Source organism: Saccopteryx leptura, chromosome 11, assembly GCF_036850995.1.
Source record: "Saccopteryx leptura isolate mSacLep1 chromosome 11, mSacLep1_pri_phased_curated, whole genome shotgun sequence".
NCBI lineage: Eukaryota > Metazoa > Chordata > Mammalia > Chiroptera > Emballonuridae > Saccopteryx > Saccopteryx leptura.
This window is the reverse complement of record NC_089513.1, coordinates 77,356,056-77,370,511: the sequence shown is the minus strand read 5'-3', so window position 1 is coordinate 77,370,511 and position 14,456 is coordinate 77,356,056. Positions and strand designations below refer to the sequence as shown.

Genomic DNA, 14,456 nt, shown 5'->3' with positions numbered 1-14,456 from the left:
GCGTCAGAAAGAACCCCAGAATGTGCTTCCTCACAGTCTACGTTATGCTGCAAGCAGGAGACAGACGTGCCCAACGCCGTGGTGCTTGGGATTGTACACAGTCTTTAAAAGAACAGAAACAAAAACATCCTCCATTCAAATCAAACATTCCAGATTTATGTTATAGTTTTCTGCTTTAATTACTACTATGTTCCAGTGAGTTTATCAGAAAAAAAAAAAAAAAAAAAAAGAAACAAAAGAACACAAAGACACTCCAAGGTAGCTTTAAAACAAGAAGCGGTTTTGAAATAGGAACTTTTAGTGAATTTAATGTTATGCATGAAATGATTTTTTTTTTTTTCCTATTGCCTTAATTGTATTGTGACACGCAAGTTCTTCCATGAGCCGCGGCTGGAAGAATAGCCCGATATTCTCAGCCGCGGCCCCTCAGGGACACGGCGCTAGGAGACGCGGACGGCCAAGGTCAATTAAACTGATGGAGGCACGCTGTCACATCTGCAGCAGAGAAACCCAGAAGCATGTGACAAGTATATCTCTCCGTATTTATAAAAGGATGTCAAGGATGTTACATTTCCATGCATAAATATAAATTAATCCTCCATAAACAATACAGCGGAAATCATAATGAAGGCGGCTTGATCGTGTTCCGTGGAGAGTTTGAGATGTTATAAAAAGGACGGGGCAGGAATAAAAATATATATATATATATATATTTATTTATAATAAAACGGTATCTTGTAGGCATGGATGGATTCCTCTGTGTGCTGCTTGTCTGATTTTACACGAGCCATTGGCCATGAGGACCACAGCACACGGAAACACACAGTGGAGAAGAGGCAGGGACTTGGCTCCATCAAAGCTGAACGCAGAATTTCAGCCGGAGCAAACAAACCCTCACCCCAGGGCGGGGTGTGGGAGGTCCCTGTGAGTGACATAACCTGGGGTCAGGGGCGCACGGACCCAGAGGGTGCCCGCGCCTAAGAAAACCAGGTCCGACGGCGGGGGCTCTGTCTTCACAGAGACGATATGCTGGCCGGGGCCAAGCACAGTGGCACCCACAGGAGGACATCGCTAGTCTTCCTGTCCCCTCAGCGGTCATCCTGGGTTCTTCTCCTCTAAGGCCTCAGCGATCACCTCTGCCCCGCCGTAGAAGACTGTTTCTCTGCGTCTCCTCTCCTCTCTTTTCCTTTGGAAAAACTGGCTTTGAGATGGTTCTCTTCTACTTGCTGCCGTACTAACTGGTCTCTTCACCTAATTTCTTAGGATAACGTACACTGGCTGCCTACGGATCTCACCACCCAATTATCCCTTCCCTTCCCGTCTGTCCCTCCAATGGAGACGTGGTCTCCACAGTCACCAAATTCTGTGGCCTCGGTCCCCCTCGCCTTTCTGTAGCATCCAATGAGGGGGATCCCATTAATTTCATCCCCTTTTTTAGAGGAGCAGACTGTCCCTCCACCTGGGCTCTCCTTATCTGTAAACCGTCTTTCCTGGGCTCCAGTTCATCCCGAGGAAACTCTCCCACTTACTTCTTACATCTCACTTATATCATCCTCGCCTAAGAAAGAATGTCAAGAAAAGTTGTCTGCTTTTTTTTTTTTGTATTTTTCTGAAGTGAGAAACAGGGAGGCAGAGAGACAGACTCCTGCATGCGCCCGACCGGGATCCACCCGGCATGCCCACCAGGGGGCGATGCTCTGCCCATCTGGGGTGTTGCTCTGTTGCAACCAGAGCCATTCTAGTGCCTGAGGCCGAGGCCATGGAGCCGTCCTCAGTGCCTGGGGCCAACTTTGCTCCAATGGAGCCTTGGCTGCGGGAGGGGAAGAGAGAGACAGAGAGAAAGGAGAAGGGGAGGGGTGGAGAAGCTGATGGGCGCTTCTCCTGTGTGTCCTGGCTGGGAATTGAACCTGGGACTTCCACATGCTGGGCTGATGCTCTGCCATTGAGCCAACCCACCAGGGCTAATGCCATCTGCATTAATTGCTCCCTTGTAGGAGGCAGGCATGTTGCTGCGTATTCCCATCTAGACCACAATACAACTCTTTCATGTAGATACGAGCACCCTCAATAGAGCCAAGAGGTGGCAGAACCAGCATTTGAGTCCAGTTATTTCCAACTCCAAAGGCCTCCTTGCCACTGAGCCTTGGGATGGGGGGACAACAGAAAGCTAAGAAAGCACCCCAAACCGTGTCTTGAAGCTTCACGACTGGGGACCATCGGAGAAACAAACAGGGGTGAGAGGGACAGCAAACAGTGCCCGTGTCGTGACCAGCCTTTACAGGGCATCTCTTCCAGTGGGGCCACCAGGTCATCTCTTCCAGTGGGGCCACCAGGTCATCTCTTCCAGTGGGGACACTTCTTTTCCCTGTATGTGAAACGACCCACAGCCACTTTCTGTTGAACGAGCACCGGGTGACGTTTCAGCCGCCGTGCGCTCTGCCTCCTTTGCGCCTCGGGCTTCGGGACCACGTCTGAGTCGGCACCTTCCCCTACATGTTGCACAAGAATCAGAACATCGGAGGCAACTCCATCCATTTTTTGTTGTTGTTGTTGTTGTTGAGAAAAGTCATTGGAAAAATGAAATAGCTGTTGTTCCATTATTTATCATGAATTAGCCTCCCTTCCTTGGCTATTTTTCTTGAAGGTCGCATTTCTACAATTAGGGCGTCAGCTCCTTGTGCAGAAGGAATACAGAGATCCCCCCCCAAAGCATCCACAGCGGCGAATACACTGGTGAGGGAGGAACAGGCGCTCGGGGCCGTCTCCTGTCTGACTGAACTATGCGATTTCGCCGCTGCTGGGGGTCCATGGCGTTCGGTTTGGGCACGCCCGTAGAATCCAGGCGATGTGAACACACAGCTCTCATTTTCCTTTCCCAGATGCTGAGGACAAGCATGAGCCCACTGAGTACGACACACGAGACGGGCGCCAACGAGCGCCGGCAGCAGAAGCTCCCCGAGTTTGCCTCGTGTTCTCAGGGGAGCCTCTCTCTCGCTCCCTACACTGACCAACGAATCAGCGCAGCACGACAAGTGCCCGAGCACTTCCCCCTGATTTGCTTATTTCTCGGCAATAATTCCATCTGTTTTAAAAGAAAAACCCGGACGCCTTGAAGGTCTGATTTCATTTTATCTGGAAGAGATCTCCTCCAGCAGGTCGGCGTCCTCAGAGGAGGGACGCGGGGTTGTTCTCAGACTCTCTGCCGGGGTCCCAAATGCTGGGCTCTGATTTGCTTATTTACATTCCACGGTGCCGTCTACTTAAGACGACAAACTCCTTGAAAGAAGATCATCCTTTAATCCGATCTGGACCATAATCAGCATTAATTCTATGCACATCTGGGTGCTTAATACCTCTTGATCATCACAAAGCCGTGAAAAAAAAAAAAGTGGAAAGGCTACCGAAATATTTTATATACGCTTCTCCCTGAAAGAACTTTCTGGAATGCTGAATGAGATTGTGAAGGGATACAAATAATTACAGAAAGGGGTTAAAAAAATAAAAATAAAAGATTCCCGATAAGAGTCGTCCCCACTGGCGGCACGGGAAGTCGAACCGAAAACAGGAGTAAGTTATACGACTTGCAAAAACAATATTATTAAAAATATAAGTGAATACTGAAAAAATATTTTAATTAACAAAATAAATCAAATGGAAAAGATTCCCTAAATAGAGCTTTAAAAGTAAGTCTGTGTGTTTGACTGCCATGACTAATTATGTATCCATGTAATGTGTGTTCAATTTGGGCTTATTTAAATAGCAAAGATGCTCATTAGCTGCAGTATATCTGTGAAGCTTCAGTAAACAGTTTAATGGTTTTTATGTTTAACCAATTTCATAAGTTCCTGTAATTTTAGCTTTAGCAGCTCATTAATGTTATTTTTTGATATCCATCTTCCGGCTTTTTTTTTTCTTCTTCACTCGTCTTTCGGCTGTAGGCATACTGCTCTGCAAACTTCAGACACACAGCACGATTTCTTTTAAACAACTTTTGCACACAAGGAAATGGACAGTTCACAAAATGACAGCCTCTTCCCACAGGGCAGCAGGTGTTATCACCATGCCGACGAGGTACAGCGTCGGTGTCGGCGAAGGCTGTATTCTGCGGGGTTTATAATGGTTCGTAACATGCACTGAGTGGCTCGTTCCGGACCCAGCCACGTGTATGGTCACCCTTCCGATCCTCACAGAACAGGTGTGGCCTCAATCTGAGAGCTGAGGAAGCTGAGACGGAGGGGAGTCACCCAGGTCACACTTTTAGGTTTCGAAACCCAAGAGAATTCGGCCATAGATGTAGCAACTGGAAAGCTTAGAGGTCTTCAGGGGCATCTGGAGAGGCACCCCTAGACCTCAGGAGAGGACCCTGCACTCTGGAATTAGACACAATCCCAAGGATGGACAGAGTCCGCAAAGAAAGAACAGAAATTGACCAGGCGGTGGCGCAGTGGATAGAGCGTCGGACTGGGATGCGGAGGACCCAGGTTCGAGACCCCGGGGTCACCAGCTTGAGCGCGGGCTCATCTGGTTTGAGCAAAAAAGCTTGCCAGCTTGGATGCAAGGTCACTTGCTCAAGCAAGAGGTTACTCGGTCTGCTGAAGAGCCGCGGTCAAGGCACATATGAGAAAGCAATCAGTGAACAACTAAGGCGCAATGAAAAACTAATGATTGATGCTTCTCATCTCTCTCTGTTCCTGTCTGTCTGTCCCTATCTATCCCTCTCTCTGATTCTCTCTCTGTCCCTGTAAAAGAAAAAAGAAAAAAAGAACAGAAACCCAGGCACAAAGAAGAGTCGACCACTTGTTCAGCGACATGCCCGCAGGGGACCATTACTCAATGACCAACGCCGGGGGGGGGGTCGCCGGGAGTCATTGAGAATCGAGCTTTCTCTGAGTCACACAAGCCAGGACCAGGACATTTCAAAAAGTGTCCAACAGAAGAGAACAGAAAGGTAGGCGACGAGATCTGGTGACCTGGAGGTCCGTGAGCTGCGAGGTCAGACACGGAGGAGGAGGGTTTCAGGAGAGAGGGCCAGGCAGCGAATGCGCAGGGTGTGTTCTGTCTGGGAGCTCCGTGAGGATCGCACAGACCAGTGGACCGCAAACCGCGGCTCTTTGGCCCCTTGAGTGTGGCTCTTCCACACTCAATTAGGGTACTTAATTAGTACTCTAATTAAGTTAAGAAAAATGTACCTACCTATATAGTTTAAAAAAAAAATTGGCTCTCAAAAGGAATTTCAATCGTTGTACTGTTGATGTCCGGCTCTGCAGACTGATGAGTGTGCTGACCGCTGTCCGTAGGTGGACACCAAGGTGCTGGCTTGCAGTCACACACTCAGCACGTGGTCACTGTCTACCGAGCGCTCAGTCCCGCTGCAGGCACTGTGGGGACCCTCAGACCAGCGCCCTGCCTTGGTTGGCCTTGGCTAAAACATGAGAAGCAAAGGGGGGGTGGGGTGGGGGGGGGGTCGGAGACCAAGTCCGGACCAAGGAGGATGCTCTGAGCTGTGGGAACCACCAGAGCAAGCTGGGAACGGAACGGCGTTCTCTCCTGTTTACAAGGCTGACTCCGGTGGGACTCCTCCTCGTGAGCCGGGTGGAAGCGGGGTGACTGGGTGGGAGGCTATGCGTCTTGATGCGACTGACAGCGTCCAGCTTCCGACCACTCCCTCCGCAGAAGGCGGGCTCGCTGGCCCTCACGGGACACTTCACACAGACGCCACTTGCCACAGGCTTTGTCTTTCCCGGGGATTCTCTGTAGGGGTGTTTCCAGTAAGGCAATCTCTTCCTTCCCTTCATCCCAGCATTTGTCTGTCTTTTTTCTCAGGCTGACTGGGTTCAGGAGAGGGTGTCTCATCATGGGCCCCTTGGGCCTGTGGACTACTTTGAGCTGAAGCTAATCGCAGCCCAGAAGATGCAAGAAGAACTCTTGCCTGCCCCTTCACTGCCTAGAAGAACTGATAGAGAGGGCTTGGTCCCGGAGGAGGAAGAGAGGCCTTACCAGACATAACCACACAGCTGGGCCAGGGGTGGTGGTTTAGGCAGGAGGCTCAAAAGGGCCCGAGATCACAGCCTCCCTGTGTCCCCTGGGTCTGCACGGAGTGTCAAACATCTGTTCCCCAAATATCTGCTCTTCCCACACTCCCGTGCAGCGTCTGCCTCCCCGCGGAAGCCCCAGCCCCACCCAGTCCTACTGGTCTCAGGGGGCAGAGAGCCCTCAGCGGCCCGACTGCCCGCAGGCCGCATATTCTTACGGGCTCCTGGACACACACAATGACATTTGTCTCTCTTCCGTCAACCTGTCTTATACCAGTTAGTAGACCAGCCAAAGAGCCTAAAAGATAGAAGAAAAAAAACCCCTGTCCCTCCAGGTCACTCACCCGTTCACACGCAGCGAACACGTGGGCGTGGCCGGCACGGAAAGACAGACCGGCTGCCCCGAGGTCCTAGCGTCAACAGAACCCGGACGCCGTAAGACACACAGCGTGAACCCGGGGGGCAGCAGGAGGCCAACAGGGGACACCTGCAGTTCCACGTCCCCTCTGGGGGCGAGGGGGGCACTTCCCTGTCGTGCTAAGTCTCCAGTTCCCACCAGCACCGGGAGAGAACTCAGGTACCACAGCCCACCAGGGAAACCCCACTGTGAACTCGCCAGGGCATGCTCTCTCCCTTGGCTCCCTTTCCCGAGGCGAGACGCTGCTCTGTGTCCGCTCCCTGCGAGGTCACCGCTGGGACGGGAGGCCCCGTCTCTGCCCCCTCCACGTCTGCCCGCCCCCATCCCTATCACAGCTGCCACCATCTCCACACCACCTTCTTCCATTCCTACAGCGGGAAGCCACCTGCCCCCCCACGCCACCTCCACCTCCCACATGCAACACTAGCAGTTCATCTCTTGCTCCTTGACTCCCGTTCTACTTAGTGGCATTTTTATTTCTGGGCATTTCCCCCTCTGTGAAGACTGCCGGCTCCCACAGACAGGGGAAAATGTGCTTTTTCCTGTGTACCCAGAGTCTAAACAGAACCATGTGTGCTTAGTCAATACAGACGGAGAGGACGGCACACAGATACGTGGGAGGGAGGGTTTGAAGGCTGTCGAGATTCCATGGAGGCAAGCCCGCCACGGTTTCAGTCCCTCCGTGAGCAGGGGGGGATCTCGGATTCTGCCCCAGGCAAGGGGTGCGATGCTGCTGGGTTAGCCTGGCAGCGCGGTGTGAAGACCGGACCACGTGAAGCCGAGGGAATCGGCAACTCGCTTTCCGGAGGGCTGGGAGTATCACTGGGAACTTGCAGAGTGGGTACCGGGCAGAACGCCTGACACCCTCTCAAGCACTTGTCTGGAGAAAACTGGTTATGTAAGAAAAGTCCTTTGAAAACAACTTTAAAGAGCTTCTTCCTGCTCTAAAAATATTAGCAGTAACAGCTAGCACGGAAAACCGGTTGGCGCTGGGAAACACTCGATCCCGGCAAGCTTGGGTGGGACCTCTGACGGTTGTTTGAGAAGACACCTAAAGAATTTTCTGTGAGTTACGACATGGGAATTGGGTAGTGTCCGTGTGGGGGGGACGGGTATTCAATATGATTCCAGGTCCTTTCCCAGCTTACACAATTATAACACACATCTATGAAGGTCAACGTCTAATTTAACCAAAGACCATCTTAAATCGGTATGTTGTTATTTTTGTCTAGTGCTTTGAGCCAAGACCACAAAGGCAAGTAATTCATAAAAATAATATGTCAACCAAAAGGCGTATTACTATGTTTCTCTGTAAATAAGACAGCGTCTTAGATTAATTTTTGCTCCTAAAGATACGCTAGGTCTTATTTTCAGGGGATGTCTTATTTTTCCTTAAACAAGAAATCACGTTTATTGTTGAACAACAAAAAAAAATTAACATTTATTAATATACTGTAGTCACGTCATCACAAATATCAGCATAACCAGCCAAACTCTGAATTCCATCAAGATTTCGTGTGACTCTATTTCCACGTACAACAATCTACCCTGTTTCCCCGAAAAGAAGACAGTGTCTTATATTAATTTTTGCTCCTAAAGACACGCTAGGTCGTATTTTCAGGGGAGGCCTTCTATTTCTAAGCTTGAAAACAATTGTACTAGGTCTCATTTTCGGGGAAACAGGGTACTGAAAACGTTAGTATAAAATCAACATTATTGGCCCTGGCCGGTTGGCTCAGCGGTAGAGCGTCGGCCTGGCGTGTGGGGGACCCGGGTTCGATTCCCGGCCAGGGCACACAGGAGAAGCGCCCATTTGCTTCTCCACCCCCACTCCTCCCTCTCTGTCTCTCTCTTCCCCTCCCGCAGCCAAGGCTCCACTGGAGCAAGGATGGCCCGGGCGCTGGGGATGGCTCCTTGGCCTCTGCCCCAGGCGCTAGAGTGGCTCTGGTCACGGCAGAGCGATGCCCCGGAGGGGCAGAGCATCGCCCCCTGGTGGGCAGAGCGTTGCCCCTGGTGGGCGTGCCGGGTGGATCCCGGTCGGGCGCATGTGGGAGTCTGTCTGACTGTCTCTCCCCATTTCCAGCTTCAGGAAAAAAAAAAAAAAAAAATCAACATTATTGCTTTATCATTTTCCTAGGTGTTGGATTTTGATTTTTACAGCTTAGTGTAGTTGATATATCATAAGAATATTAGCTTTCAGTATACTTTCAGATTGCCATAAGTTCACTAATATTTAAAAGATAAACACAGCGGGCCGTGGTCAGCCGAGCTCCGGACACCCGGGTCACTCGCTGTACAGGGAATAACATCGGTGATGTTTCGCAATCTCTGTTCTCTGAAACAATTATGCTAATTCCCCATTCTCTACCTTCTTTCCTCAGCCAAACTCAAAACACGGCGCTGCTCTGCTACTACTGCTTGTGCGTCGTCTTTGATTTGACGGATAACTCCTGGTTCACCCACACTGTCTCCTGTAAGAATGCACGGGGCATCAGCCGCTAGAGAAACCAGGAAACTGAAGATAAGGGAAGTCGGTGAGCGGAGCTGTTCACTGGGGGACACCAGCTCTTCCTCTGCAGCTATTAGAGGGAAGTGAAATACTTATGGAAATATCACGTGGTGCTTCACAGAGACACCGGAGGCCGCGGTAAGTGATGTGATGTAGATTCCAAATCACTGTCCTCAACTGTTATCTGTTTGACCGCCCTCCTCATCCAGCCTGCCCTTTTAAAAATAATTTCAAAGAACAACTGCGTGCAGATTCCATCAGTCCGGGCGAACCACTCTGCAGAAAGGCCGGTGCGTGCGAGAAATTCCGCCACGCCACCCTCACTCCCTCCGCACACTGTATCCCGCAATGGAAAGACAGGAACTCCTCCAGCCGGAAATAGTAGGACCTGAGAATTCGGACAGTTTTTAAGAAAACATATACCGTACAGTCTTCTTCTTGGGTTCCTGAGAATGCTTCTCGCCCAAGATATCGTTTTCAAACAAGGCCGTATACAGAAAAGACGAAAAGGCTTCATTCTCCACGTGGGGCCGCCCGGGATGGAGGCGATACCATTGTCTTCTCCCTGGGGCAGTAGACAGTGGAACGGGACCCAGAGCTGGGGACGACAGCCGTCCTTGCTGCCACGGTTCCCTCACGATACCGCCACCGGAGAAGGAGCCGTCATGAGCACTGGCTCTCCCCCTTTGTGACACGGCAGGTGACGCTCTCTGGATTTCCTGAAGACACACCACGTGCAGCCTTTCCACGTCCTTTGAAGAAGTTATTTGAACCCTAGGATTATCATGGCTTTCACTCAGTAATGTAAGCAACGCATAGCGCCCGTTCGGGGCACCAGGCTGTGACAGCGGAAAGATGGAAGCATCGTAGCGCTTCCTGACGTCTGCTTCCCATCACGCCCTGTTTCCTCAGCTCCAGTCCCCTTTCCAGAGGTCGAATGGACCAGCAAATTCAAATGCGGCGTGTCACCTTGCCCTCCGCCCTGATCCACCTGCTGCAGCTGTGAGTTCTACGGCGCACGGGCTTCCGACCAGACCCCACCCTCCACCTTCAGCCTCTTGTCAAACCAGCGCCCGGATCCTGAGGAGCCTCCCTGAGAAATGCCTCGATTCTGCACGTCCTTCCGTAGTTTCCCTCTTCTCTCTGACTCTGCATCTGAGCCTTCACCGTAGCCACTTAGACAAATGTAAGCCGTCTTCCCACCGGTTTCATGGATACTACTCTGTCCGGATTCCGGGCCATCGGTGTCAACGCCATTACGGGCATAGAGCAGCAGCAGCATGCGCCTTCCACCCGCCGAGGTCTCCTTCCACGAGGGGAAGCGGCCATCACTGCCGCACTCACACTGTCTCCGCCTCTTACACGGCTTCGCTCAGCAAGCAGAAGGCGGCCGCTGTCCTCGGTGGATCTGGAAGGAGAAATCAGGCCGGCACAACTCAGCCTGGTCAGCCTGCAGCGCGGGAGCCGCCCACGTGAGCGCAGCGTGGAATGCGCCTGCGAGCAGGTGAGCAGCCGTCACTGACTCCGGCGCTCGGTGCTGGAAAGGACTCTCGCCTTCTGATACAGAGAGCCTCAAGGGTGATTTCACGGTTTCTCTCATTTCTAACTATTTGGAGAATACGACAAGGGTTTCAAAACCCAGCCAGAGAGAAGGAAGACTCAGCCCTCAGCAGCATCGTACCCTGAACACGAAAGACCTCTCGCCCACGTAAACCACCCCCCCACACACACACACACATCACCCGGATCACTAGCGGATACGATTCGAAATCCCCAGCTCGGCAGTGATGTCTCTCACGTGCCCATAAATCTGAAGCCACCACTTCTTCTCACCTGACCTCTCAACACTTCCCACCTGTCACCAGACATCTCTTCCCGCGAAACAGAGGGTTTCACCATTGTCCGGGCATGCGAGGCCCCTTGTCAGCTCGCATGAACTCCGACTCAAGCTCTCGAACCTGCCCAGACTGTGATCTTGGGTTAGCACATCCCACTGCCATGTACGTCCCTGCGTGCCCGTGTCTCCCAGGACCCCGGGCGTCCCCGAGAGGCAAAGACACCCTCGCTCCTGTCTGCACTCCTTGGGCTGGGGCTGGGCCTCCTACCACATCGCCGGACACCAGGAAATGCTCACTGCGCAATGATTAATGACAAAAGGAAGAGCAGAAGTCACAGGATAACAAGTTCAATTCTAGAAATAAAAGTGGAAAACTCAGATCTTCATTTATAAAGGTGAGAACACGCATGCAGAAAGTAGGCTGAGGACAACTTTCGAAAGACCTGTTTTCTTTTTTCTTTTTTTAATACAGTTTTCAAGTGACTGTAGACCCTGGCTGGTTGGTTCAGTGGTAGAGCATCAGCCTGGCATGTGGAAGTCCCAGGTTCGATTCCCGGCCAGGGCACACAGGAGAAGCGCCCATCTGCTTCTTCACCCCTCCCCCCTCCCCTTCCTCTCTGTCTTTCTCTTCCCCTCCTGCAGCCAAGGCTCCATTGGAGCAGAGTTGGCCTGGGCGCTGAGGATGGCTCCATGGCCTCTGCCTCAGGCGCTAGAATGGCTCTGGTTGCAACAGAACAACGCCCCAGATGGGCAGAGCATCGCCCCCTGGTGGGCGTGCCGGGTGGATCCCAGTCAGCACATGTGGGAGTCTGTCTCTCCGCCTCCCTGCTTCTCACTTTTGAAAAATACAAAAAAAAAAAAAAAAGTGACTATAAAATGCCTGCTTGATCTAAGAGCATGTGTGGAGCACATCCATAATTTCCTCGTGGCTCCCCCTCCCCCGCCATCCCCACTCCACCCAGAAACTCCCCCACAGCACTCAGACCTCATCTGACATCCATTTCCTCTGGGAAGCTTATCTGAACTGCCCCCAGCCCCTAGCATTGGCACTTGATTTCACTGTGGCTCTGACAACACTCCCAGAGGTAGGGAGAGAAGGTATTATTACACGTGTTGTCGTTATTGTTGTCGTTCTAGCTGGAGGGAGAGGCCAAGGCTCAGAAAGGTTAAGTGACTTGGAGGAGAGCGTTTCAAACGGGAAGAAAAATTGAACCTTGCCAAATGCAGAAAACAGAGTAAGGACAGGGCTGGGCAGCAGGCCGATGTCTGCAGAGAAAGGCTGAAGAGATCACAGATACACAACATTAGACAGCATCACAGGGGATCGTGATCAAGGTCTCACGCACGAACCCCACGGCACGGGCATCAGGATGGGGTGAGAGTCGAGGCGGCAGAGGGAAACATGAACGAAGAGCTTCCTTCCCAAACGGACGGCTTTGCTCCTTGAATCAGACTGGCATTCTACCTGCCGTGTGTGTGTGTGTGTGTGTGTGTGTGTGTGCGCGCGCGCGCACGCACATCCAAGTTTTCTGGCTTTGGAATTACTACGCTAAGGTTTTAAATGCCACTTGGGCGAAAGCCTCTTGAGCAACTGCTCTAACAAACACCAGTTCCCTCCACGCCTTTCTCTCATGTGCTCCATGTAAAGACCAGGGTTGCAAATGCTTAGCAGGGGCCAAGGCAAGAACACGGCTCCACAGCTGGCTCTTCCAACCCCCCCTCATGGCAGGTGTGCCCGTTCACGCTCACGTGGCCGGGCCCCGGAGATGCCGGCCATGGCCGTTCCACAGAAGGGTCCTTCTCCCAGGCAGTTTGTTATTTCAAGTCAGGCGGAGAGAAGGGGAAAGAGAGAATAAAAAGCCAAGTGAAGAGGTCTTTCTCCTTGACCCCTCTGCATCTCTAACAGACGTGCACAGGACATTGCACGTGAACCACTGCAAGAAACACGCAGCCACGATCTGGACCGGCTTTGTCAAACAAACATGCAGAGATCAACTTCCCTTCTACTTCCTATTTCAAACACGAAGTTAAATCATTCACTCCACACACACAAACACACACACACACACACACACACACACACGCACGCGTGCGCGCGCACTAACATAAGCTTTGCAAAATCACACCTGAGAAGGCAAAAGGCTGTTGGTTTTTTATGATCTTCTGAGTCACATTCACGTACTTTCGGTCTGCTCAGGAAAAGACACATTTTTCTTAATATTAGAGTTGTCAGTTGTGGAACCGAAATCTAGATGAGTAAGCTAAATTACTGTTTGATAGGCGAACCACCAACAGAATTGCTGGTTAAACATGATTCGAATTTCGCCGGGTTCTGGGCGATGTGCGGAGTAGGAAGAACTGGGTGCTTTGTTAGATAACAGGGTACAATTTGCACATTGCTCTTTTTTTTTTTCCCTTCCTAGACCCAGTTAATGAATAAACAAGACATACCGTGACTGTGTCTACTTGTCATCCAGACATCTAGATGAAAAGTGACAAATTCAGGCCATCATCCAGCTATTTGAAAACATTTATCTTGGTGACATTCAACATCTGGGAGTTTCCAGATACCGAGATGTTAGATGTCTCGCAGATGATATATCCTGAGGCCTGGACGAGTTTTTCACTTACCTGTTACACACAACGGCAGACGCCTGTGTCTCCCTATCTCAGACAGAAAGTGTCATTCCAGCGTGGCCAGATCAGGACATCCCAGAGGGCAACCATCAGGTTTAGACGGTTTGGGTTCTTGTTCTTAACCAATCTCTGGCCAAGAGACACGTCTTTCTTTGCATTGTCTTTCGGTAAGTGAAAGACGTAGCCATCCCTCGAGACAGTGTGGCACAGGAGGTAAAGAAGTTGCGAGATGAAGGCACCTTGGTACCTGGCTTCCAGCGTCACGGGCCCCCCGGCACCTTGCGTGCAGCCAACAAAATACAAAATGGTCCTCACTGAACGACTTATTTAGTGGGAATGCCCCAGAAAATATTTCCTGTTCTCAGCATCATTTTTTAAGCCTTTTTTCCCTCCCTTCCTTAGCATGTCAACTTATACTATCCAGATTGAATGACCAGCGCTCAGACGTCCTCATTTGGGGTTTGTTGGGGTAACGGGCCACAAGGGTAGCACGAACCGTAAGCTCTGTGTCCACCTGGGCATCAGGCCCCGTACTGGCCCCCATCTCTGCAGAGTGGCTGTTACAACTTCTCTGTCCCACTCTCCCCCTTTGGGTCTCCTTGAAGAAAAAGCCCTTCTCCCAGAAGAAACATGACAAACATTATTACAAAACAGAACATGTTATTTTGATCATCTGCTTAAAAGGAAGATGTAAGTTCTTTTCAAATCCCACACTTCAAAACGTAATCCTGTATCAACACTAAAGACCATTTCTAAGCCTCGTAAACCAGGATCGTTTGCGTTCCTCACCGGAGTGAGGAAGTCAACATTCTAGCGGAAAAGCCCATTCCGGACACCAGGGGGACACTAACGTCAGGGGCTGTCTGTCGCGTGATGCCTCTGGGCCCCGACCTACCTGCGGACACCACGGGGGACACTAACGACAGAGGCTGTCTGTCGCGTGATGCCTCTGGGCCCCGACCTACCTGCGGACACCACGGGGACACTAACGTCAGGGGCTGTCTGTCGGGTGATGCCTCTGGG

The 14,456-nt window shown here is 51.3% G+C and overlaps 1 protein-coding gene across 2 annotated transcripts in view; it reads right to left on the bottom strand.

Moving 5' to 3' along the window:
• The window catches only part of DPYD (dihydropyrimidine dehydrogenase), a 673,084-nt gene that overhangs the window by 365,031 nt on the left and 293,597 nt on the right, over positions 1-14,456 (bottom strand). The gene's annotated exons all lie outside the window — the stretch shown is intronic.